Source organism: Eurosta solidaginis, chromosome 1 (genome assembly GCF_040869045.1).
Source record: "Eurosta solidaginis isolate ZX-2024a chromosome 1, ASM4086904v1, whole genome shotgun sequence".
Classification (NCBI taxonomy): domain Eukaryota; kingdom Metazoa; phylum Arthropoda; class Insecta; order Diptera; family Tephritidae; genus Eurosta; species Eurosta solidaginis.
The window spans coordinates 298663113-298690225 of NC_090319.1; the positions used below are offsets into that span (position 1 = coordinate 298663113).

At 36.0% G+C, this 27113-nt stretch overlaps 1 protein-coding gene across 6 annotated transcripts in view; it reads right to left on the reverse strand.

Moving 5' to 3' along the window:
* The window catches only part of atl (atlastin GTPase), a 93443-nt gene that overhangs the window by 18977 nt on the left and 47353 nt on the right, over positions 1-27113 (reverse strand). The window contains exons 1-2 of one of the 6 annotated variants that reach the window (XM_067761179.1): positions 12453-12649; positions 4518-4716 (exon numbers count right to left, since the gene is read on the reverse strand). The exons of 2 other annotated variants lie outside the window; for them this stretch is intronic. The gene's annotated coding sequence lies outside the window, so the exon portion shown is untranslated. Of the gene's footprint in view, positions 1-4517; positions 4717-11648; positions 11747-12183; positions 12394-12452; positions 12650-27113 lie in introns of those variants that run through there. 3 more of the 6 variants (XM_067761180.1, XM_067761177.1, XM_067761182.1) reach the window with 3 other exon arrangements.

Here is a 27113-nt window from a genome sequence, read left to right on the forward strand (position 1 = left end):
GCGCAACCAATACAAAAGTCTCTTATCAAATATCAACAGAAATCAGCTGTTCTATTAACTTACAGCTTGCGCAGCCATCTAGCGTGTAATAGCAACTGCCGGCAATCAATTAAAACATACAGCTTGCGCTGCCATCTAGCGCACAATACAGCTTGCACTGCCATCTAGCGCACAATAGCAACTGCCGGTAATGCAGTGTAAATATTCACAATAGTACCATAGTACATATAGATTTCTTTGTGTGCTCACAATCGTTTATTTTTAACAAATTATTATAATATAGCTAAACAAAAGCACTAAAACTAAAATTGCCCAAATCTCGCTAAATAGCCCGAATCTCCATCTTTACAACCAAAAATTTATATATAGATTTGGATTCCAAATAAGAGCGAAAAAGGGACCCGTACATAGAAACAGCAATTAGAAATAATATATATGATTTGTGGATAATTTCAGGATTGTTTTCAGATCATTTAATTATTACTTTCAAGACTATTTCGGAAGTTTCGTAATTTTTTCCGAATTTTTTTTCGGAGCTATTTTCCTCTTTATGTGAGCACTTACTTTTGTCAAATCGTTATAACTCTGAGTCTATGATAGTTTCCTAAATCTTACAGGCTAGATGACAATTTTATAATTCGAGCCATACCAAGAAAATTTTGCATGTGGGTCAGACTGAAGCTCAAGCGATGTTTGAAAGTATATACATAGAATTCAAACTTTAATTCAATGAAATGTTATGTTCTATTTCCATTTTGCGGTCGGAGCCACTGGTAGAGGCTAGTAGTTTCATATTCGGGGTCTGAATCAAGTTTAAGTTCAACGCGATGAGAACGTCCCCTACTGCTGTACGCACAGAATCGCACGGAACTTTGTCCACTGCAGGCAGAACTCTTTGAGAAACAAGGAACCCGTATAATGACACTGGTTCAGAGTTCTCGTTCACAGATCGATAAAAATTGCATGACGAAAAAGCGGGAGCTGCTATATACGGGCCGAACTTTAAGAAATCGATACCAGTTGGATGCTATCCCACTATTTTTCAGGCGGACTCCCATGCAAAAGCTGTTGTGCTTTCCAGTCTTACACAGCTAAGCTGGTGGATGATTGGTCGGGGAGCCAAAAAGAAGTTTTGTTAGAATGGGTTTACGGGCATCAGCGACATGCAGGTAACTAACAGGTCCTACTTCACAAAAGCACACACTAGGGAAACCATAAGTAAGTAACTGGGAAACAGAGCAGTTCAGACAACACAGGATTGACTGCCCAGAGCAAAGACAGGACATATTGTTTATACTCCCAGCAAAGAAAGTATCCGCCAAAGTCATTAATCCATACGAGACACTGTACGATGTCACCTTTATCATTTAAGTAGGTTAAATCTATCTGATACACAAATCTGTCGCTTTTCTGAGTAGGATAATGAAACGCCGGTTCTAATTCTTTGCGAATGCGTCTCTCTGGCAAGGCAGGGTTCCTCCCATCTAGGCGGCGTGACTCCTAATCCCCTCATAAAATTGATTAAAATGCATGAAGATGTACTTCAATACACAGCCTACACGTACAATAAAAGGCTGAAAGGACAAGCACAAGATATTTAAATAAAGGCTGCAGTAAATCGCGGTCTAATAATAATAATAATTAGTTCAACTCAGTGTAATCCAACCACACCACCACATTCCACTAAAAGAAGGCGCTGCTATTTTTGTGAACACAACTGTGTTCATGTTACATTCAAATTTAACGGGATATTTATCTCTTCAGCTGATGTGGCAGCACTTGGGTGCGCAACGATTACCAAAATAGAAGTAAATACATTTCGTTGTATTTCTTAAATCTTAGCTGAGACGGTAAGATAAGCCCTTTAGATAATGTTCAATGTGGTGATTTTAAATCGATCCCGAGATCCCGACCATCTCGGGTGCCTTATTGGTGCTTGTTACCGGAACGTACCGTATCTATATATGGCAAAGGACCAAACCCTCAGCGGCTTAGAATATATCCGCGGTAGGTATGCCTGTCGTAAGAGGCGACTAAAATACCAAATTGAGTCAACGGGTTGTGTAGCGCAACCCTCTCAAGGGGTTGCCAGCGCAATATATAGCTTCTCCAACCCAAATGTCAACCTCACCTATCCGTGGCGAATCCTGTTTTATTAACAGCCAAGGCTGGCGACCCCAAGTTCCTCATGGAAATAGGGGGTGGGGAGGGCGTTATGGCCTAGAAGGTTTAATGTGGTCATATAAATCGTTCCCGAGATGGTCGGGCTAGTACCTCAATGGTGCCTTCGGGGAGTGTTTTTATCGTTAATACAACAACAACAAAAACAACAGCAGCAAAGGACCAACAACATCGTTAGCACTACCCAAAACCTTCGGGGCGTGTCTTTATCGCTACAACAACAATAGTAAAAAACGTGCACTATCCTTTCCTCCTCAAAACCGCACTTCTTACATACGCCAGAAGGCAGTGTTCTTTTCAATAATATGATGAATTTGTTACTCTAAGGTTGTAAGACCTGCATATGATCTCGATCAAAGCAAACTGTCGCCCTCTTTTAATCTCGCCCAATCTGATTGGGACGTTTACGGTACAAGCCTCGAGGGATGCGCTCTGCTTAGCTACCTCATCCGCTTTTTCATTTCCATCTATTCCCATATGCCCAGGGATGAATAGGGATTCTGATATATATTTCTCCCTATCCCGTTTCTTTCTGGGATTGTTGAGGGTGCTTGAATGTCAATGTAAAAACTTTCCTCCAGTGTTTCTACTGCTTTAGGCCCGGCTACTACACTCAGAGAAAAACGCCGTTCTAAAATCCAGCACCACCGGACTCAATTCAAGCTCTTCATGTTCTTACTTTTTTGTTCTTGAAAAACGAACGACCTGTTCTCAAAACAACAACCTTGTTCTTGAACTGACAACCATTTTCTTGAAAAGAGAATGGCTGATCTTAAAATATGAACAAATGTTCTATTAATGAGAACAATGTTCTTAAATTAAGAACAATGTTCTTAAATTAAGTTGAAGAAAAAAGAAACGGTATAATTTGTGTGCACTAAAATGTTAAATACAACATTTGGCACAAGCAATTAAACAGTTGTAGTGGCCCAGCGGCTATGATGTTGCAGTTGCGATCGTGTGGCGCGAGTTCGATCACCGTCAAACTCTAAAGTTTTTTAAAACAATTTTTTTATATTCTATTTTTTTAACTCTTATTTTGCGTTGAGTTTCATTAATATATGCACAGGTAATTCTCAAACTTGTTATGAAATGTTTTAAATATATATTCAGATTGCATCATCAAATAAGGAAAATTTCTCGATAAGAGAAATATATGAAAGAATGCATATTATGCGTTTTTTCAAACCTTTTGGGTTTTAATAATAGTTTTTTTTTTGTTATTAATATTTCTAATTAATAACAAAAAATATTTATTAATAAAAAATAAATAAATGGGTAGTAATTAAAAAATTACCTTCCTCCCACCAATGATCAAGCACAAACCGTTCTTGAATTAAGACCGGAAACTGTTAAATCGACCACAAAACGTTCTCGAAGCGTGAGAACGAAAAATCTTAAATCAAGCCCAAGTAGTGCTTGAAATGAGCACAGGAGGTTCACACATCAATACCAAACTGGTCATAAAATACGAATGGTGTGCTTGGAAAAACTGTTCCTAAAACAAGCCCATCGGTCACGAGTTAAGAAAAAACGTACTTAACAGACTTTTGTCAACGAATGTTCTTAATTTTGAACTTGTTTCGTTCGTTTTAGAACGATTTTTTCTCTGAGTGTACTTCCACCTGCAGGATATTGAAGTGATCTGGCAGCTTGTAGGATCTGTTAGTTTCCGGATTAGCGGAGTATAACGCATAGCCCACTCCTTCGATAATATTTGAACCATCAGTGTACATGTGTATCGCCTCGTCTGGCATTTGAGCACTTCTGTACCCATCTTCCAAGTCTATTGTGGGCTCTAGGAGACCCATTAAAGCACAGGTAGGGAACTAGGTTGTATGTTCGTCCAATAATTGGTGACGCTATATTGCTAAGGCCATATCGTCTGAGCTCGAGCTGCGCCGAGGCTTTGAGTCTCGTTGCAGTTGTGAACGCCATAATCTTCGACACCAGGTCTAAAGGTGGAAGGTGCAGATTGACATACCGGGTTGCTTTCAGGGCTCTCGTTATGGTAAGGATATAAAGTCCAACATATAAATGCGAAACAATGGCATTATAATCATTCGCAACGAAGTTCTCAGTGCCAAACCACCAAAATTAATATTTTATACCAGAATTAATGGCTGACAAAAAAAATAATGTTGCAATATTCAAATTTTTGGCAAGCTAAGTACTTTGAACGAGAGACATAAAAAAAAGAGTACGCAAAAACTAAGTGCATGTGGTAAACACAATAAAATTAAAACCTAAACCTAATCTAAAATGAGAATAATAATTTTTAGAACAAAGTGGAGGTTTATTTGGCACGTTTTCGAATACATTTTTAATTTACATACATTTTTAATTTTTCTCCCAACTATAAGAATCCAAAAATAATTTTTGTTAGGTCTTGCATTCGTCATCAGTGGTTGGCGGCGTACTTGGCAAAAGCAAAGTGATGTCAAGCAAAAAGCAGCAACAAACAACTATTGTCGGCGAAATTTAGTGACAAGAAACGATCGGATAGGAAAGTGCAGCGACAAAATGGAATTTTCGCTGCAAATAGCATAAAAAGTCGAAAAGTTTATTTAAAACATATGTCATTGACAGGTAAGTGCATTCGTACACACATGCATAAATATATAGTATGTAGGCTTGCACTTACACATTAAATGTGCATGAAATCGAGTTTGTATAGAGGCTGGCTACACCTGTTCTGGTCTTACCATAAATATGTATACTAACAACATAAGCATTATATTCATACATACGTACATGTGGATGCACAGTCGTGGAAGGATTAATAATACCAAATAATATTGTCTTCTGAGACTGAACTATTGCGTATAAGTAACAGTACCTCGGCCAACGAGCTATGCCGCATAACATACTGTGACGAATATTAGCAACACTAAGGGATATTATCATCTCTAAACCGATACTAAGCAGTCACTTGTATGTACATAAACAAATCAATCATTATGTCTACACATATGTACATACAAGCAGCGGAGAGATACGCACAAACACATGCATATATCTGAGATACTCACAAAAGTATGCAATCATCAGCGAAGTATTACTCACATATACACGCGCATATGGCTATGCGAGAGGCTATAAACGTGCATCTGTAGTTTATAGCTGGTAACCAAGTAGTAAATTCTAGAAGAAGAAACGCCTAGAAGTATGCGAACGAGACAGCAGAGGGTATAAAAGGAGCGAAAGCTGAGTAAGCAGCGATAAGTTTGATTTAAGCACACTATTAGTTGCGAATTAAGTGAAGTATTTTCAAAGTAGTCTAATAAAGACCATTTTGCATTATTCAATATTGGAGTTATTTATTCAACAATTTAGCGATACGAACGTTAAAATCACTGTGGGAAATTGCAATTATTCATTTCATATTTGCCAAAAATATGCATTTAAAAATGTTCCTATTGTAATGCGGAGTGAAATACTTTTCGTTTGATAGCCATATCGGCATATCTCATACAATTTTTTTAATTTCGAATAGGTAGCAACCTTGTGAAACATTCTGTGCCAAATTTCATTTAAATCGGTTGAGCCGTTTCCGAGATCGTTCGGCTATACAAACATACAAAGATACAAGAATTGCTCGTTTAAAGTTATACGATTTTTGATGTGCAAACATCTTTGCTCACGGTATAGAGGTCTTGAATGTAAGCGTTGTAAGCATGTAGAGTGCATGCAGGTGCACGAAAAGATGTATACAGTCTGTTGTTAAGTTGGAAATAAGGAGCCAGAGATATAATGCTAAACAAATGACACAAAGTTAAGAAAAAACACGTGGTTAGGTATTCAGGTTTAAGTTGAAGTTCGCTTCTTTTTAGAGTTTTGTTGGTTGTACCATCTTTGTATATAATTTGTGCAAACAAAGAAAAAACAACAATAATTAAAATAAAATAAAATGAAATAAACTCAAAATGTTCATTTTATACATTAATTAAGTTTAAGTAAATAAGTTATTGGAAAATACAAAATAAATTTAAATAAAATAAAAAAACATTAGTTAAATTAGCATAATCAAAATAAAAAAAGATTTAAGTAAAATAAAAAAATGAACTGAAATAAAAAATAAGCATTGAATAAGTAAAACTAAATTAAATCGAAAAGTTTTGGATTTAACATCGACAAATTGTCGATATATTATCGGATTCTTATCAATTTCTTTAGCGGAGTGCTATCCATAGGTTATTGATTTGTTAACAAAAAATTATCTATTACTTACTGAGAAGCTTTGATGTGTTATCAAAATGATATCAAATTGTTTTCCGAAACATGGATTTGTTATCGGCGTGTTATCGAAAAGTTATCTATTTGGTTATCAAAAATGCATCGATTTTCGAAAAGTTATCGATTTACTATCGGAGTGTTACCAATTTGTTATCGGAATGTTATCGATTTGTTCACAACTCATCGGTTTGTAATCAATTAAATACCTATACAATATAGAAATTAATAAGAAGACGATGGCAAGCTGATAACAAATCGATGGCAAGCTGATAACAAATCGATGGCAAGCTAATATCGAATCGAAAACTTGACGATAATAATTCGCTATCAATACTAAACCAATAATGAAACAATAATTTGTGGGTATCGGTTGTTACCGATAAGAAGCCGATGAAGCCATTCTCAAAAAGCTCGAAACTATTTGCTTCTGGTAAAGTTACCGCTGTTGTAGTTTAACTTCAAGCTTTGGTAGAGCTCTAGTTAACTTAAAAATATTAGTTTCCCAGACGCATACCTCCTGTATGTTTTCTTTTTATAAACGGAAGAGAAAATAAATGGCAAACAGAACAAATAATAGAACGCAGACACTGAAAAATAAAAAAATATTGTTTCATTTGTGAGGTTTCCATGGTTACGAGACAATGCGAGTTTGAGTGAGTTGCCACTTTTTTATTTATTTTAGAAAACCATAGTCCTTTCGAACTTTTGCATATATATATTTAAAACTTTTTCTTCATTGTGAACTTTAACAAGTACCGCAACTAACAGCTGATCGCTCAAAATAAGCACACACACACACACCAACATTACTAACGTCCATATTACGAAAATCTTTAAGAAAATTCAAGTTAAATTTTTAAACAGACATAAACTGTGATACTTTTAGAATGTATAGCTTTTAGAACACCTTATTTGCAGTATTTAAGAGAAAATGTTTGCTTATATTCAAGTATTTAGGTATTTTTTCTACATTTATCTTTAATATCGATGCAAAGATTGAAGGTATATTGATGTAATACAACTGTGCTCTTCCTGCTGTTCTTCATTCCACTCCATTCGACTGCCTTCTTTTACTGCCTTTCAGTCTATTCGCAGCGTAATCTCAATTTAAGCTGCCAAACTATATAGTAAACAATGTTTTTCTTACTCAATTTTTTTCACTCACTTCGTCTGACTCTCGCCATCTCTTCCCTTCTGCTATCGTTCTTCGTATGTTCTTTTCTCTTTCACTCAATATCTATCTCTTCGACATACAGAAAAATAAAGTCCAGTCTCCAGTCTGCAAGGACCTCACAATCTCAATGTGTCCATGGAGATTTTTTTGAAATAAATTCTCACAGAATGTTCTACAACCAAATCCCTAGACTGGGTAGTTCTGAAAATAATTCTGAGATTGGATACTCTTCTAACGAATTGTGAAATATCTCAATTTTCATTATTGTGCTGAGGCCGCGCGTTTTTGAACAGTCAACCGAGATATAGTGACATTCCACTAAGCCGTTCATATTTTCTGCTTTTTACACTTATTTTATCAAAAACATTGTCCTTCAAAACTTTTTTAAACAATGTCTCGAAATTTGTTTGAAGAATGCTCAAAAAAGCCGGAGATAAAAAAGCAGCACAGAAACATGTCAGCAGGAGTGTCAACGAATATCAGCTAAACCGGAAAGTTTAAAAAATCCGACAGGAAAAGTATACATATATAGATAGGAGTTTTTAGATGGCGATCATAAAAGCAGAAGCTCAACTTAACATATTGTAACGAATTTTGGGAAATTCCGCTTATTTGAAACCTTCTGCTAACGTTCGAATCGCTAAACTGTTGAATAAATAACTCCAATATTCTGTATTGCAAAATGGTCTTTATTAGACTACTTTGGGAGTAGTACAATTATACTTCACTTCGCAACTGATAGCGTGTTTAAATCAAACTGATTACTTATTACCAGCTTGCGCTGCTTTTATACTCTCGGTTTCCTCGTTCACCCATTTCTCCTAAGGTCTAGTAATTTCGCGAACTTCATGCTTGGTTACCAGCCATATACATGTACATATATTTGTAGTTTGTAGCCATATGCGAGTATATGTGTGAGTAACAACTTCGGCTGATTACTACATATTTGTATGTGTAAGATGAGATATCTCTTCGTCGCCTTCTACATAAGAGTGCCTGCTTTATTGTTGTTGTGCATTTATTTGGTATCAGCTTAGTGATGCTAATATTCGTCACAATATTAAATCAAATAATATGCTGAAATTCGGCCATTTTCCACAAAATAATCATGACTTCATAAAGCCTGGAAAGTCCTGGTAGCTCATCAGAATGGGAATTTTTTACATTTGAGAGAACTCGAAGCAACAATTTTTAATAACTGTAATATTTACCTGGCCCCTACTGTAGTCATATGCTGCATAGCCGCTGATATTCAACGATTTCGACATTCCTACATATGTACATACATACATACATACCTACATGCTTTTTAAGATTAATCATCTTATTTAAAGAAAAATTAGAAACTTTTTTTGTTGTATTGCGTCCACCAAATGGCAAGGAACTCATTTAGAGTCAAACAAATTAAATCGCCTAGAAAACACAAACCTATACTCAACATTAATACGTGCAAATAATTTAATTTATTTTTCTGCTAAAACGTCACTGTGTTGTTAGAAAATGTTGCTTGAGAAATGCAAACTTGATTTCGTTTGTCTGCGATTTTTAGTTCAAAAGGCAGAGACCTTTGCTCCACGACATCAAATAATTGATGAACAAGTTCCTTTCTTTATATGTACATATGTATGTTAATAAATCACCATTAATATTAATAAATAAAAAAATAACACTTCAGATGACATTTAAGATGCGATGAAAAGATAGTATATTTCTTTTAACTAGAGTTTCGCCCAGTGGCTGAAATTCAAGCACTGCAGTGGTCACTAAGTATACCACATACAACAGTAACACAACAAAATCTTTCCTTTCTACCTTTCATTTCTTTACCTTTATTTTCATTTCCTTCCCTTATCTTTCCGCTCTTTTTCTTTTCTTTCCTATCTTTGCTTTTCCCTCATTTCGCTTTCTGGCTACAATTTTTATTTTACTTTTCTATTTTATTTAACATCTTTTTTACTTTATTTCATTTCCTTCCTTTCTTTTCTTTTAATTTCATTTCCTTTATTTTCCTTTACTTCTCTATTTTTCTTTTCTTTTCCTTCCACTCCTTTGCTTCTTTCCCTTTTCTATACTCTCTTTTCCTTTCCTTAGCTTTTCTTTTCCTTTCTTTTCCTTTATTTCGCTTTCTGACTACTATTTTTATTTTATTAAACTTTTTTATTTTATTTAATTTTATCTTGCTTCCTTTGATTTCCTCTCCTTTCTTTTGCATCTCATTCCTCTCCTTTTCTTCACTTTCCCGTACTTTAATGATTTTTATGATAATCGTTTTTTTTTTCTATAATTGAAAAATTATTTATTAATTTGAAATGAATGAAATATGTGAACTAGGGATAATGCATACTCACTAGATCCACAATATATTATTGTTTTTTTTTTACTTCCTTTATATTAGGTAGGTTTAATGTTTGTCCGCTTTTCATACAAATCTTGCAATCGATTTTTAAGTAACTTCTCATTGTGCTACAAACGTGAAACTGTACAAATAGGTTAGAACACCGTGACAATGCAACAAAAGGAGAATATTTTTACTTCTCATAAATATTTTTACAATTTCTATGTCAAAAATTTTAAAATCAAAGTTTAGCAAGAATATGTCATTTTTCGCTGATTTTCGTCCATTTATATAAAGGAAGTGCTTACAATTTTTTATTAATTTTTTTTTTAATATTTGGATAGGCTAATCTTTATCGCTTGAGTAAAAATAGTTTTCGATCCGTGATCGTATGTTACGATTCCATAGCTGAACTGGCTATAGTTGCATACTCCTGTGCGACTCATCCCGGATTCATTCTAGACTAGTCGTATTTTTTCCAGGGTACTTCTTTACCTCCTGCGCTGCGACACCTGTTGCAAGTCACTGATAATGTTGGATTTTTGTTTACTGTTAATTACTTTTTGACATTTCTCTGTGCTCTTGGTTTATTAACAATGGTTTTTGTCTTTATCGGGCTATTGATAAAGGATTCCGGGTTTGAGTTTATGATCATTATTATTTTAATTAATATTAATAATTCATATTTTCATATAAAAAGCCTAAATATTGTTACAACCAAGAACAACCTTAATACACAAACCCGAATACTTGATCATTTGATCTTATTCAGCCCAATTCTAAACGAAAATTCCGTGCGAGTTTTTTCCCTTCTCCCTTTCCTCCTATTCTGAACAATGTTTGAAAAAGCGGAAACCGGTTATGGGAGAAAAGTATGTATTATGAATGTGAGGGTGAGGGAGATTTCTCTGCCATTTCATAGGAGTTTTTTCACTAGTTAAATTAAAAGGAATGCATCAAAATAGTTAAAGGGAAATTGGTTCTTTTAAGAAAGAACACTTATTTGTACAAATTTGTGCTAAAATATGTATTTACATTCTACCACAATATTCTCACTGTTAATACAACAACAACAACAACCACAATATTCTTTATTTTAAGTCGAAAAGTATATCATAAGCAACGGAAGAGATCTTCGCATATTTGATGCAGCCATCCAGAAATTGGGCAAGGATTTTTTAAGAAGGCTTAAATAGATTTTGGTATATGGCGAAAGGCGAACTCAACTCGACTTGGCCGCCAGAAAATTGCTTTGCAGAATGAATTTGTGTTATCCCGCCGTCTTCTTCTTCTTATGCTCCTCTGTTGATGTTGCTGTGGCACCAATTCATTACTCATTTCAGTGAATACCATACGAAATACAATACTGTGCATTGTTTATATTTTATTTCTTAATTTCAACAAATTCGCAACAATAATTAAACTTTAAAATTTTTTAAACAAAATAAGAAATGCGCAACGAAATTTCAATTGACAAAACAGCTGACTTCGAAAATTTGAAATTCCTGTTCCGCAATTATTCTTCTCCCTAGGAGAAAAGAATTGGATGAATTTTTCCGCGGGAATAAAAAAATCCGCGAGAATATTTAGAATTGGTCTGTTTGGCTCTGTATTTCCAACAACAGAGCAGAGTGTATACATCTCTTGATGTGTTTGCACGCACTCAGACACTTTAAGTTATATGTGAGGCATTTGTGTTTACCACAAAAGCAAAACACTTACCTCTTACCTAGGCGAATCGACTTTGATTTTTAAGGTGTTTTTCATGACCTACTAAAAAAATTGTTATATGTATACCGTGTCCGACCCAAAGATGTCCGCTAAAAACGTTGTCGATAACAGTATGTTAAAAAAAAACACATAATAGGCCGAAATTTAAAATTTTAGAGTAGATCACTTCATACTCCATAATCGGTATGCTAAATTTTAGCTAAATCTGTGCACTTGTACTGGCGTGATTGAGTAACATACACAGCCAAAATTTCATATTTACAATATTAGTAAGACTACTATTGTATTTCACGACACTGTTGAAGGTGTATATATAAATATGTAAAACCTTAGCAATGAAAACAGTATTTTTTTTTCATATAGAATTTTGCACATCAAAGCTTTGAACTTCAAGCTTAAACCCATTCTCAAGGCCAAACACAATGCACTAAGTGAAAAGTTTTTATAAAAGCAAAACTTGCAAAAAATCAATAAAAAGCCAATAAAAGATCAGAGTAAAAGAATGCGATCCAATAATAGTTCATACCACTTTCTTGAACATAGTTAAATCACAGAATCTGTTAGCGATCATCGAAAAGTACAAATATATGTACAATAAAATAATAATAATAACAATAACCAAATCCACAATATTTATTAATTCTGTATTTGATAGACGTAATAAAATCACCACAATAACACTAAGAAGCCGATTATGGAGAATTATTATTATTTATTCGTCGCATTCTATCACAATTATTTATGTACATGCGTACGTATAGCTCTGTTCCTATAGGTTTATATGTATCTATTTACCAGCGGATTGCTGTTTTTTTTTCGTTTGTTGTTTTAACGCCGCCTTAATTTAATTAATTAACCGTCACCGCTCGTAGTCGAAATGCTACTCAACAGCACCAACTCAGCTTTGTTGGTCTCAGCTCCTTTTGGGTTTAGTTTAGTTAAACACAAAACGATTTTATTCCGATCGTGACATTTAGATGATGCAGAGCAGCAATGTAGTCTGTTCTCTGGTGCTCGTTCCGAGCGCCTAGGTAGGTATTCAATGTTTTATTTATAAAAGCTTGCGCATTCACCTATACTGGGCACAGAGATGGGAGAGAAGTTGAAAAGAAAAGCTCCTCACTTTGATCGTATAATAAACACATACATACACACAAATATGTGGAGAATGATTACATCGTCTATTTGTTCAATTGCAATGATCATTTCTTGTTCTCTGTCTACGTTGAGATGCTTTTCACATTCAGCGAGCTTGTATCTGAGCAGATACCTGCAAATTAAATCAGCGTTCACAGCTCAATGATGCAAACAAACTTATGAGCGCCTGGAGACAAGTAGTTTTATTTCGTAACACGTATTAGGGGTACCCTATAACTGCATCTTTTTAATTTGACACTCAAGTATATGCAGATGGTTTATGCTTGGATTTCACTAGGTCAATTTCGGACTTGGCCATATCACAAACACGTTTTATCATACAATGTGAAATGCATTTGCCGTCCGTTTTGAGTACAATGAGTAATTAAATTGACCAATAACGCCCTGATTCTGAGCGTTACCGGCAAAATAGTACCCTGAACATTATGTAAGCGAATATCGTTACCAGTTCTTTTATTCGCGATTCTGGCCAAAGTGGTAACGCTGTCATCACTGAAAAACTCACCAGTGTCTGTGGAGAAATTTGAAAGGTAGTTTTCTTCGCTTTTACCGTTGCCACTTTGGTCCATTTAGACCAAAAATGGTCCCTTCCAACCCCATTTGGTCCGCTGGTCCTTTTTTTCAATTTTGGTCCTTTTTAGGCAGTAGCCACGATTGGTACTTTTCCTTCTTTTCACTCAGGTAAAAACTCACAATATTGTCCAAAAATTCGCCACACTTTCGTTAGCCCCCATATAATTTTTAATTTACTTCAATGGAACTCTTACCATAAAAAATTGCTCAGTCAATAAAATGTACCAGAACAATAACATTTTACCTAGGATATAGTAATTTATGCTAGGCATTAAAAAGAAAAGTGTTGGCAAACACATTGTCGTTAATTTTTGATGAAATAACCGACTAATAAAAAAAAACTTTTGTTTTATAATAATATTAACTAGTATCGCCTGTGGTCGAAACTCTTATTTTTTCCAACTCAGTCTATGCATCCAGTGTTGGGGGTAGTGAAATAATGCGTTAATAGTCAAGCAGTGAGCGGAAATATAGCAAACTGGTCTAACTTACTTAAAATTTTCATTAAGACACTGTAATTTTTATTGTATTTTCTTAAATTTTCTACAAAATTTTCAAATGTAATTATAACCTTTTGGTATGGAGCTCCTTAAACAAAAATATAAAAAATATGTGAAATCAAAAGAAATTGACATAGAATTAAAGTGAAATTACTTGACATTAAATTGAAAAATAGGTTTTTCCACACCATCCGGGAGGTCCCCGTTGGGGCGCTACCGAAGTAGTTTTGTGTGCTCGGTTCCCCAGTGGGCCTATATCTCCCATATACATATATCGCCCATTTACTTCAATAGTGTCATAGCCTATTTCACGCCACCCGTTAGGTATGCAATTGGCGCTTTACCGAGTTTAATTTTGTATAAATACATATGTAGTATGTACATAAGTGTGACACAAAACGAAAATTTCGAATAGAATAGAGGATACCTTCATACAAAATAAAAATATAAAAAAATTATGTAATGAGAAAGAAGGCAGAGTTTAATAAAAAAAATTTAAATGAAAGAAAAAAAAATAAAGTACTTAAAGTGCGAAAAAATTAAGTGATGTGAATAAACAGTTCCATATAAAAACGCAAAAAGTACACTTGGACCTTTTTCCGGGTTTTGATGTTATCATTGTGGAAATATGAAGATTCTAATATTCGGATATTTAATGTTGGGATTCCCATTGAGATCTATGTACGTAATTAATTTGTATTAAATTTGTAAACATTCATATTCATGAAATGGAGATGAATATATATGACCATATCTACCATAAAATATCGTCTGTGAACGATATAATACTAAGATATAGCAAAGCAGAATAAATTGAAAAAAAAAAGAAAAAGCAACAAAAACATTGAAATTATTCACGCAAACATATTTAATAAAATAAAATTGATTTCATAATTTTAAGCGACATAAACAAATTAGGATTATGGGATCTAAGCATCCGATTAATGGGCATATAATCAAACAAAGTTAGCCTAATAATAAATATAGTGGGTAATATACTGCCTGCATATTTCGACCTAAAATCGAAAACGTTTTTGGGTCGTTTTTTTCGTTTAATATACAACGTGAAATTTTCCGATTCAATCAAGTTGCATTTAAATAATAATAAACTAAGTTGAAATAAAAGATAATATAATAAAATAAAATAAGAAATATCAAAATAAATTAGCATAAAAGACAATATACAAATTTTAATGTAATATCTTTGTAGCAAATTTAATATACAACGTGATAAAAGATAATATAATAAAATAAAATAAGAAATATCAAAATAAATTAACATAAAAGACAATATACAAATTTTAATGTAATATCTTTGTAGCAAATTTATTTATTTTTTGTTCACTATAAGACGTGCTATATCTAAAATGAGCATAAAATCTGGAAATGCAAAAAACATTTGGGTCAAATTTGCAATTAATTGTTATAAATAAATAAATTTAGTGAGTTTGAACAAAATTTGACTCATTTTTTCTGATTTTTTTTTTTTAAAGCACCTAAAATGAAAAACAAAGAATCTGTTAAATAAAGACCTATGCTTTTACGTGTAAGTAAAATTTGTCCAAAAAATAGGCCGGTAAAGTTATTACTTCTCTTTAAAGTTTTTTGTGCGCTAACAATTATTTTAGAACAATTTTTTAAAGATTTTGGTACAAACCAATATAGGTAATTGGAAACAATATTTTATTTCAAAAGAAAATGAGCGAAACAGTAGTTCTCTCACCGTTTGTCGTGTACAAATATATACATATGTAGAGATGAAACATTTGAGCAACGGAACAATTGAGAATTTGGAGCTATGTACTCAGGGGGGTTTGTGAACATAATGCGTCCTACAGATGGCAATTTCGATAGTTGCACAGATTTTCGAATTTACAAAAAACTTTTTCTATTAATTATAAACAAATAGAGTAATATTTGTTAACAAAGATAGGCCTATGCACTGCGGCTGATCAATACGAATCGATTCACATAACTTTTATATGATTTTACGTATGCTAAGTACGCGAAACAGCCTGTCAATTGATTGTATGGAAATTTTGTTAGCGTATTAATATAATATTAATAACGGCTAGACATTTCGATCGGTTATACAACACAATGAAAATATATGAAAATAAAAATTGCTTCTCGCCTAGCATATCTTATAGCGAGCACTCTGTCGTGAGCCTAACACTTTCAAAACTTATACAAAGAAATTCTATAAATTACTTCTCGTTTGGCACGTTGATATTTAAATCTTTCTCACCCAGCTTAATGAGTTCAAGGAATTCCAGGACTATTGTGGTGTTAAGCCATGCAAGGTAATTGAAAACTAAGTATATTGGCACAAGAAATATTTTAACTCGAATACAGAAGTAAGCAAATGCAAAAGAGATTTGATTTCGGAAGAAATGTTTTGTATAAAATTATTCCCGTAGGTGCTAGCAGAACCCCTGGGGCCTGGGATAACTCACACTTACTGAATCTAGGCTCTGATATGAAGTTTAAACGTCAAGGGAAAAGTAAGCATCTATAAAAATAGCACTAACAAAATTGCCTAGTTTCATTTATGATTTACTGAGTTTTCCACATACATAGTTCGGCAACACCAGAACGCAAATTTTAAACCGTTTCTTACTAAAACCTAACTGCACTATACATTTTATTTCATTGCAATCAACAAGATAATGCTAATACTAAAACCAAGAGCTTTGTGACCAAAACTAGGTTCACAACGTTTGGTTGGTGAAAGACATAGACTTATCCTATGTCAAAATATAGTACCATTTTTGGTTGCATGCACATATATTTGTTTGTTCAGCTTGAATTAAAGGAAAGGCTTCACTATGTTAGTAAAATTTTATATGGAAACATCCTAAAATTTTTTATTTTATACTGATAAAATAAAACAAAAATTTGGTCCTTTTTTCGATGAATGAAAACATGGTGTAGCAACCGTGTTCGCTTTACCGAAAATGTCTCACTTGTAGATACGAGGTTAACGAATAAACGGTTGTGTATATGCATATTATGCATGATAAGTTTCTACATAGGTATATTGTAATTTATTCTGTGAAAGTACATAATGTAAACAAATACATATGTATAGCAAGAGGCAACACTTTTTTACTATTATCTTTACTTATTTGCGCTTACAATTCTTTATTTTTCAGTTTTGCCTTTTTCTAAACAACAGCTGTTGTGTGGTTATTTCGATGTAACCACCTACTTTTGTGAGTTAAAGATTATCCGGCTACTTTCGCGGGTAGAATACCAAAAGGGTGTAAAAGTTGCCACATGATTTCGTTACCGTGGTGAAGAATGTTGTTACCACACTAGAATTGGGGCGTAAGTGAAGACGACTATTGTCCAACGGCATATCAAATTTGATATTAAAATTTTATTTTGATCTAGTGAAAATCAAGCATTAGTAGTCTGCATAGGAGGGACGAACGAGGAAACAATATCCAATCGCATGCAACAAGCCCTGCTTATCATAAAAAAGGTGTGTAATATAAAAGGACTTTCAATCAATCCTAACTAAATTTCCTAGTGTCTCTTACTTGGAGAGGAAAAATATCTATGTTAGAAGCATGGGTGTCTGGCACCAAAATCCGATTTTCAAGGTAAGCAAAATATCTAGGGGTTACACTGAACAGAACCGCCAGGTGGAATGGCTCATCCAAATGTTATCTTGAACAAAGCAACAAAAGTATTCTTTGCCTGCATTCGACTCAATGACAATAAGGGTGTGTCATTGTCGTCGTCGACATCGTTGTCGTTTTTCAGTCGACGTCACTTCGTATCGACGTCGTCGTCACTTCGACATACCTACAAACATAAATAAAATCTCCATGTATTTTGTTTTTGTAAGTTCGATGGACAAATGTCAAAATCGTACTGCGCCGGAAGTTGATGTATCAAATCAAATAAAAAAAGGTTATAATCAGCTGTCCCATGCTGCCACCTTGTATCGTTCTGCCATGGTATTGGATAAGCTTTTGAGACGACGACGACAATTTATCGATAGAACGAAAGGAAAAATATACCATCTCTGCCATTTCTGGATCAGCTGTTAGATTTTCTTCACTATTTCTGTATCTTTTTTGCGATTTGAGATTTGTTTAAATATTTCATTTAAAGATTTTACAAAAATGTTTTATTATGACAGTAGTGCGAGCTCTAGTGACGAAAATAATAAAGAGGAGCTTAGACTCAATAGAAAAAAATTTGAAATAACTCCGATTTTTTCTAGCTCAGCTACAACCTCCAATTGTTGCGCACTCGTCATTATAAGCTTTTATTTACTTTCACTTTACATTTTTGGCGATGGAACAGAGCAGAGATCTGCAATGAGTAGTTGTATACTGAACGCGACATAGGCAAAGTCACAATAAAATATGATTTTAAGTCAGTTAACACTCGAATAGAAGAATTTGACTGTTCAAACTTGACTTCGAAGTAACCTTGTAATGTTGATGCATTAAAAGAAATGGATAGGATGAGAAACGTTACAAATAACTAAGTAAAGATTACATAACGAATTTAAACAATATTTTACCCTACTAAAATTTAAAAAAATTCATATTTAAATTAAATTTAAGAAAAAAGCTTTTCTAAGAATAAGCTTCTATTACTTGTAAATAAAACGAACTAAAAAGTAAAAAATAAAATTGAAGAAAAAACTTTTTTAAAAATAAGCTTTTATTATTGGTTAATAAAATTAACTAAAAAGTGAAAAATAAATTGACTGTAAAGAAATATAACACTTTATAAGTTCATTGTACCCTTTAACGATAATTAGGCTTTTTCGTCGGCGACAAAAAAATTCCATATTGTACATAATTATATATTTTTAACATTGAAACTTTACACCTAAATTTTTATACTCAGTTGAGCAGAGCTCACAGAGTATATTAACTTTGATTGGATAACGGTTGGTTGTACAGGTATAAAGGAATCGAGATAGATATAGACTTCCATATATCAAAATCATCAGTATCGAAAAAAAATTCGATTGAGCCATGTCCGTCCGTCCGTCCGTCTGTCCGTTAACACGATAACTTTAGTAAATTTTGAGGTATCTTGATGAAATTTGGTATGTAGGTTCCTGGGCACTCATCTCAGATCGCTATTTAAAATGAACGATATCGGACAATAACCACGCCCACTTTTTCGATATCGAAAATTTCGAAAAATCGAAAAAGTGCGATAATTCATTACCAAATACGGATTAAGCGATGAAACTTGGCAGGTGAGTTGAACTTATGACGCAGAATAGAAAACTAGTAAAATTTTGGACAGTGGGCGTGGCACCGCCCACTTTTAAAAGAAGGTAATTTAGAAGTTTTGCAAGCTGTAATTTGGCAGTCGTTGAAGATATCATGATGAAATTTGGCAGGAACATTACCCTTATTAGCATATGTCTGGTTAATAAAAATTAGCAAAATCGGAGAACGACCACGCCCACTTTTAAAAAAATTTTTTTTTTATTCAAATTTTAAAAGAAAAGTTAATATCTTTACAGTATATAAGTAAATTATGTCAAAATTCAAATCCAGTAATGATATGTTGCAACAAAATACAAAATTAAAAGAAAATTTCAAAATGGGCGTGGCTCCGCCCTTTTTCATTTAATTGGTCTAGGATACTTTTAATGCCATAAGTCGAACAAAAATTTACCAATCCTTGTGAAATTTGGTAGAGGCTTCGATTCTAGGACGATAACTGTTTTCTGTGAAAAAGGGCGAAATCGGTTGAAGCCACGCCCAGTTTTTGTACACAGTCGACCGTCTGTCCTTCCGCTCGGCTGTTAACAGGATAACTTGAGCAAAAATCGATATATCTTTACTAAACTCAGTTCACGTACTTATCTGAACTCACTTTGTATTGGTGTAAAAAATGGCCGAAATCCGACCATGACCACGCCCACTTTTTCGATATCGAAATTACGAAAAATGAAAAAAATGCCATAATTATATACCAAATACGAAAAAAGGGATGAAACATGGTAATTGTATTGATCTATTGACGCAAAATATAACTTTAGAAAAAAACTTGGTAAAATGGGTGTGACACCTACCATATTAAGTAGAAGAAAATGAAAAAGTTTTGCAGGGCGAAATCAAAAGCCCTTGGAATCTTGGAAGGAATACTGTCCTGGTATTATATATATAAATAAATTAGCGGTACCCGACAGATGATGTTCTGGATCACCCTGGTCCACATTTTGGTCGATATATCGAAAACGCCTTCACATATACAACTAAGGGCCACTCCCTTTTAAAACCCTCATTAATACCTTTAATTTGATACCCATATCGTACAAACACATTCTAGAGTCACCCCTGGTCCACGAAAAGGCGTCCACATATAGAACTAAGGCCCACTCCTTTTTAAAATACTCATTAACACCTTTCATTTGATACCCATATCGTACAAAAAAAATCTAGTCACCCCTGGCCCACCTTTATGGCGATATCTCGAAAAGGCATCCACATATAGAACTAAGGCCCACTCCCTTTTAAAATACTCATTAACACCTTTCATTTGATACCCATATCGTACAAACAAATTCTAGAGTCACCCCTGGTCCACCTTTATGGCGATATCTCGAAAAGGCGTCCACCTATAGAACTAAGGCCCACTTCCTTTTAAAACACTTATTAGCACCTTTCGTTTGATATCCATATTGTACAAACGCATTCTAGAGTCAACCCTGGTCCACTTTTATAACGATATTCCGAATAGGCGTCCACCTATAGAACTAAGGCCCACTCCCTTCCAAAATACTCATTAACACCTTTCATTTGATACCCATATAGTACAAACAAATTCTAGAGTCACCCCTGGTCCACCTTTATGGCGATATCTCGAAAAGGCGTCCACATATAGAACTGAGGTCCACGCCCTCTTAAAATACTCATTAACACCTTTCATTTGATACTCATATCGTACAAACAAATTCTAGAGTCACTCCTGGTCCATCTTTATGGCGATATCTCGAAAAGGCGTCCATCTATAGAACTTAAGCCCACGCCCTTTTAAAATACTCATTAATACCTTTCATTTGATACCCATATCGTACAAACAAATTCTAGAGTCAGGCCTGGTCCACCTTTATGGCGATATCCCTAAATGGCGTCCATCTATAGAACTATGGCCCACTTCCTCTTAAAATACTTTTTAATACCTTCCATTTGATACACATGTCATACAAACACATTCCAGGGTTACCCTAGGTTCTTTTTACAACATGGTGATTTTCCCTTACTTTGTCTCCACAGCTCTCAACTGAGTATGTAATGTTCGGTTACACCCGAACTTAGCCTTCCTTACTTGTTAAATCTTAAAGTTTATATCACAGTCCTAATTGTTCTAATAAAAGCGTGTTACATTGTGATAGCAAGAAAAGGAGGTCCTAAATGTTCTTAATTATACCATCAAAATGTAACACTCTTTTTATTAGAACAATTAGGACTGTGATGTAAACTGTAAGATTTAAAAATTTAGGTGTAAAGTTTTAATGTTAACAAATAAGGAAGGTTAAGTTCGGGTGTAACCGAACATTACATACTCAGTTGAGAGCTATGGCGACAACATAAGGGAAAATAACCATGTAGGAAAATGAACCGAGGGTAACCCTGGAATGTGTTTATATGACATGTGTATCAAATGAAAGGTATTAAAGAGTATTTTATGAGGGAATGAGCCATAGTTCTATAGGTGGACGCCATTTAGGGATATCGCCATAAAGGTGGACCAGGGCTGACTCTAGAATTTGTTTGTACGATATGGGTATCAAATGAAAGGTATTAATGAGTATTTTAAAAGGGCGTGGGCCTAAGTTCTATAGATGGACGCCTTTTCGAGATATCGCCATAAAGATGGACCAGGAGTGACTCTAGAATTTGTTTGTACGATATGAGTATCAAATGAAAGGTGTTAATGAGTATTTTAAAAGGGAGTGATCCTTAGTTCCATAGGTGGACGCCGTTTCGAGATATCGCCATAAAGGTGTTTCAATGACGGTATTAAAATAAATCTAATATATATTCTAATTTATATTATAAATGGGAAAGTTTGGATGTTTGGATGTTTGTATGTTTGGATGTTTGGATGTTTGGATGTTTGTCCAGACGTTTGTCTTTGTGACTCAATCACGCAAGAACGGCTGGACCGATTTGGATGAAATTTTGCACACATATAGCCAATAGTCTAGAAGGATCTACTAGCTATACATTTTTCAAAAGGGGCGTGGTCCCCGCCCCCTAGGAACAGTTATAATTTAATTATTATATTTTTTCGTCTTTGCGACTGAATCACGCCAGAATGGCTACACGGATTTTGATGAAATTTGGGACACAGACTATACTCTACTAGCGAAATTATTTCCGAACATGGAAAGAGGGATGGGGTCTTACGACCCCTTCGAGCAATTACTTTTTAATAATTTTTACACATTATAACTTTACGTATACTGGCCGTCACCAATATCACAGACTCAAGGGGTCAAATAAGTCGAGGGCTTACAAAGTAAGCAATGACACCCACATCATTTCTGGATGGTTTTCGGGATCCGTCCGGGATCCCGTCGGGGTAATTTCGGGGCTATTTCCGGATCATTAAGATGGTTTCTGGATGGTTTTCGAGATCCGTCCGGGATCCCGTCGGGGTCATTTTGGGACTTTTTCTCGACTAATACGGGATCATTTGGGGACCCTTTCGGCATCATTTCTGGATGGTTTTCGGGATCCGTCAGCGATCCCGTCAGGGTCATTTCGGGACTATTTCGGCATAATTTGGGATACCTACCGGCATCATTTCTGGATGATTTTCGGTATCCGTCCGGGATCCCGTCGGGTCATTTCGGGACTTTTGTGGGATCATTTGGGGTCTCTTCCGGCATCATTTCTGGATGGTTTTCGGGATCCGTCCGGGATCCCGTCGACGTCATTTCGGGACTATTTCGGCATCATTTGGGGTACCTGCCGGCATCATTTCTAGATGGTTTTTGGGATCCGTCCGGGATCCCGTCAGGGTCATTTCGCAACTTTTTCTCGACTAATACAGGATCATTTGGGGAACCTTTCAGCATCATTTCTGGATGGCTTACGGGATCCGTCCGGGATCCCGTCGACGTCATTTCGAGACTATTGGGTGATCTTTGGGGACCTTTCCGGCATCATTTCTGGATGGTTTTCGGTATTCGTTCGGGATCCCATCGGGGTCATTTTAGGACTTTTTCGGGATGATTTGGGGTCCCTTTTGGCATCATTTATGGATGGCTTTCGGGATTCGTCCAGGATCACGTCGGGGTCATTTCAGGACTTTTCCGATATCATTTGGGGTACCTTCCGGCATCATTTCCAGATGGTTTTCGGGATCCGTCTGGGATCCCGTTGTGGTCATTTCAGGGCTTTTTCGGGATCATTTGGAGACCCTTTCGCCATCATTTCTGGATGGTTTTCGGGATCCGTCCGGGATCTCGTCAGGGTCGTTTCGGGACTATTTGGGGATCATTTGGGAACCTTTAGGGCATCATTTCTGGATAGTTTCCGGGATCCCTTCAGGGTCATTTCAGGATCATTTGGGGTCCCTTCCGGCATAATTTCTGCATGGTTTTCGGGATCCGTCTGGGATCCCGTCGGGGTCATTTCAGCGCTTTTTCGGGATCATTTGGAGACCCTTTCGCCATCATTTCCAGATGGTTTTCGGGATCTGTCCGGGATTCCGTCAGCGTCATATCGGGACTATTAGGGGACCTTTTCGGCATCATTTCTGTATAGTTTTAGGGATCCGTTCGGGATCCCGACAGGGTCATTTCGGGATCATTTGGGGTACCTACCGGCATCATTTCTGGTTGGTTTTCGGGATGCGTCTGGGATTCCGTCGGGGTCATTTCGGGACTATTTCGGGATCATTTGGGTACCTACCGGCATCATTTCTGGATGGTTTTCGTGATCCGTCCGCGATTCGTCAGGGTAATTTCTGGTCTTTTCCGAGACTATTTCAGGATCATTTTGGGACCCTTCCAAGATCATTCCTGGATGGATTTCAGGATATGTCCGTGGTCCCGTTAGGATCACTTAGGGATCCGTTCGAGATCCCGTCAAGGTCATTTCGGGACTTCTTTTGGACTATTTCGGGATAATTTTTGGATGGTTTTCGGGATCCGTCCGGGATCCCGTCGGGGTCCTTTAGGGGCTTTTTCAGGGCTAATACGGGATCATTTGGGGACCCTTGGCATCACTTCTGGATGGATTTCGGGATCTGTACGGGAACCCAGCATGGGTCATTTCATGACTTTGTCTGTATTATTTCGGGATCATTTGGTGACCCTTCCGGCATCAATTGTTGATGATTTGCCGGATTCATCAGGGTAATTTCGGTACCATTTTGGGATCATTTGGGGACCCTTCCGAGATCATTTCTGGATCCGTCCGGGATGGCGTAGGAGTCATTTCGGGATTTTTTTTGTTACTTTTTCGGGATTATTATGGGACCCTTCCGGGATCATTTCTGGATCCGTGCGGAAGCCCATCGGGGTCATTTCCGAACTATTTCGCGAATAATACGGGATCATTTGGGAACCCTTTCGCCATCATTTCTGGAAGGTTTTCGGGATCCATCCGGGACCTCGTGAGGGTCGTTTCGGGACTATATGGGGATCATTTGGGAACCTTTCGGGCATCATTCCTGGATAGTTTCCGGGATGTCTCGGGGATCCCTTCAGGGTAATTTCGGGACTATTTCGGGATCATTTGGGGTGCCTAGATGGATGGTTTTCGTGATCCATCCGGGATCCCGTCGGGGTAATTTCGGGAATTTTTCGGGATCATTTGGCGTCCCTTCCGTCATCATTTCTGGATCATTTTCGGGATCCGTCCGGGATCACTACTTTTTAGGGATCATTTGGGGTCCCTTCCGGCATCATTTCTGGATGGTTTTCGGGATCCGTCCGGAATCCCGTCGGTGTCATTTGGGGACTTTTTCTCGACTTTCTCAACTTTTTCTCCCTTTCGGCATAACTTCAGGATGGTTTCCGGGATCCGTCCGGGATCCTGTCAGTGTCAATTCGGTACTATTAGGGGATCATTTGAGGACCTTTCGGTATCATATCTGGATGGTTTTCGTTATCCGCACTGGATCCCGTCGGGGTAATTTCGGGACTTTTACGGGATCATTTGGGGTCCCTTCCGGCATCTTTTTCGGTACTGTTCCGGGATCATTTGGGGATCCTTCGGGGATAATTTCTGGATTGCTTTCGGGATCCCGTCAGGGTAATTTCGGGACTTTTTCAGGCCTATTTCGCGGTCAATATGAACCCTTTAGAGAGCAATTCCGCATGGCTTTCTGAATCCGTCCGGGATCCCGTCGGTGCAATTTGGGGACTTTTTCGGGATCACTTTGGGACTCTGAGTTTTTCCGGGACTTTTTCCGGACTATTTCGGGATCATTTGCGGACCGTTCAGGAATCAATTCTGGATGGTTTTCGGGATCCGTCCGGGATCCCGTCAGGGTCATTTCGGGACTTTTCGTGACTACTTCGGGATTATTTTGGGACCCTTCCAGCATCATTTCTGATTAGTTTTCGGGATTTGTCCGGGATCCCGTCGGCATCATTTCGTGACTATTTTGGTGTCATTTAGCGACCCTTCTGGGATCATTTTAGGTCTCTTCGAAACCGGTAATTCAGCACACATGGCCGTGGATTTACTGCAAATTATTCGTAATTAAAATTCGGTATGTTTTATCTTTAATATCTAACACAGCTTTTTCGTTCTATTTTTAAATTAATCCTGTAACGAACTGTAACAACTATAATTACAATTTTTTTAATATTTTAACCAACTAAATACCAGAAAAACAACACTACTTTCATTTAAAAAATTCTTTTTGGTTTTAGCTAATTGTAGTTTCACTCCTTTGTTCTATGAGTAGTAATTGTTTCAGCCCTGTCATATCAATTAATTTAACTTAAAAACAAAATGTATTTTTTTTAGTTCGAAAAAAGTGTATTGCACTATTCACGTAAGCGTGCCTATCAGCTCATTTAGTTCTTTTTTTAATGAGTATTTTAAAAGGACGTGGGGCTTAGTTCTATAGGTGGACTAGGGGTGACTCTAGAGTGCGTTTGTACAATATTGGTATCAAACGAAAGGTGTTAATGAGCCTTTTTAAAAGGGAGTGGGCCTTAGTTCTATAGGTGGTCGCCTTTTAGAGATATCGCCATAAAGGTGGACCAGGGGTGACTCTAGAATGTGTTTGTACGATATGGGTATCAAATTAAAGGTATTAATGAGGGTTTTAAAAGGGAGTGGTGGTAGTTGTATATGTGAAGGCGTTTTCCAGATATCGACCAAAATGTGGACCAGGGTGACCCAGAACATCATCTGTTGGATACCGCTAATTTATTTATATATGTTAATTTGCCAAGATTCCAAGGGCTTTTGATTTCGCCCTGCAGAACTTTTTCATTTTCTTCTACTTAATATGGTAGGTGGCACACCCATTTTACAAAGTTTTTTTCTAAAGTTATATTTTGCGTCAAAAAACCAATCCAATTACCATGTTTCATCCCTTTCTTCGTATTTGGTATAGAATTATGACATTTTTTTCATTTTCGATATCGAAAAAGTTGGCGTGGTCATAGTCGGATTTCGGCATTTTTTATACCAATACAAAGTGAGTTCAGTTAAGTACGTGTACTGAGTTTAGTAAAGATATATCGATTTTTGCTCAAGTTATCGTGTTAACGGCCGAGCGGAAGGACAGACGGTCGACTGTGTATAAAAACTGGGCGTGGCTTCAACCGATTTCGCCCTTTTTCACAGAAATAAGTTATCGTCCTAGAATCTAAGCTCCTACCAAATTTCACAAGGATTGGTAAATTTTTGTTCGACTTATGGCATTAAAAGTATCCTAGACAAATTAAATGAAAAAGGGCGGAGCCACGCCCATTTTAAAATTTTATTTTATTTTTGCACCATATCATTACTGGAGTTGAATGTTGACATCATTTACTTATATACTGTAAAGATATTAAATTTTTTGTTAAAATTTGACTTAAAACAAAATTTTTTTTAAAGTTGGCGTGGTCGTTCTCCGATTTTGCAAATTTTCATTAAGCATATATATAGTAATAGGGGTAACGTTCCTGCCAAATTTCATCATGATATCTCCAACGACTGCCAAATTACAGCTTGCAAAACTTTTTAATTACCTTCTTTTAAAAGTGGGC